This window comes from Eimeria mitis, genomic scaffold, assembly GCF_000499745.2.
Source record: "Eimeria mitis Houghton genomic scaffold, Emh_scaff339, whole genome shotgun sequence".
Classification (NCBI taxonomy): domain Eukaryota; phylum Apicomplexa; class Conoidasida; order Eucoccidiorida; family Eimeriidae; genus Eimeria; species Eimeria mitis.
This window is the reverse complement of record NW_013571730.1, coordinates 8409-9309: the sequence shown is the minus strand read 5'-3', so window position 1 is coordinate 9309 and position 901 is coordinate 8409. Positions and strand designations below refer to the sequence as shown.

Genomic DNA, 901 nt, shown 5'->3' with positions numbered 1-901 from the left:
GCAGCAACAGCAGCAGCAGCAGCAGCAACAGCAGCAGCAGCAGCAGCAACAGCAGCAGCAGCAGCAGCAGTTAGAAGAACAGCAACTGCAGCAAATTGTTGCTGGCGACCTCAATAGGCAGCAGAATTTTTCTTTTCTTTTTTTTTTTCTTTTTTTTATTTATTTGTCTTTTTTATTTTATTTTTTATTATTTATTTTCGTTTTTATTTATTTGTTTGTTTATTTATTTATTTATTTATTTATTTGTGTTTGTCTCCTTTCTGTCTCCTTTGTCTCTTGTCTCACCTAGCAGCACAGAGTGTACACCTGGTGCAGCAGCAGCAGCAGCAGCAGCAGCAGCAGCAGGAGCAGCAGCAGCAGCAGCACCAACACCATGCGACCGCCTGAGGGCCTCCAGGCTTATCGTGAGGGGACAGATTGTCTCCTTGCTTCTCTCTGCTGCTTCATACAGCCGCGTCAGCGCTCGTTCTGCTGTTGCTGCTGCTGCTGCTGTTGCTGCAGGAGCAGCAGCAGCAGCAGCAGCAACAGCAGCAGAAGCAGAAGCAGCAGCAGCAGCAGCCTGTCGAGCCAAAGGAGACACCCCAAACGTCCACCCGCACTGTACATACATCCCGCTACTGCACTCGCCCTGCTGGCTAGCTAGCTAGCTAGCTAGCTAGCTGGCTAGCTAGCTAGCTAGCTATGCGGCCTTTGTCTAGCTAGCTAGTAACCACATCTAGCTAGCTAGCTACCACTCTCAGCTAGCTAGCCGTATCTATCGCGGGCGTGTAGCTAGGATGCGGTGCTTGCCTGTGTCTGCGTGCTGCTGCTGTCTCCTTTGCTGCTGCTGTCTCTCTTGCTGCTGCTGCTGCTGCTGCTGCTGCTGCTGCTGCTGAACTCCGTCAAGGCGTCCTCCACGTAC

General features: G+C 51.1%; 1 protein-coding gene across 1 annotated transcript in view; it reads left to right on the top strand.

The window, feature by feature from the left end:
* The window catches only part of EMH_0008600 (uncharacterized protein), a gene marked incomplete at both ends in the record, with an annotated part of 6504 nt that overhangs the window by 4684 nt on the left and 919 nt on the right, over positions 1–901 (top strand). The gene's annotated exons all lie outside the window — the stretch shown is intronic.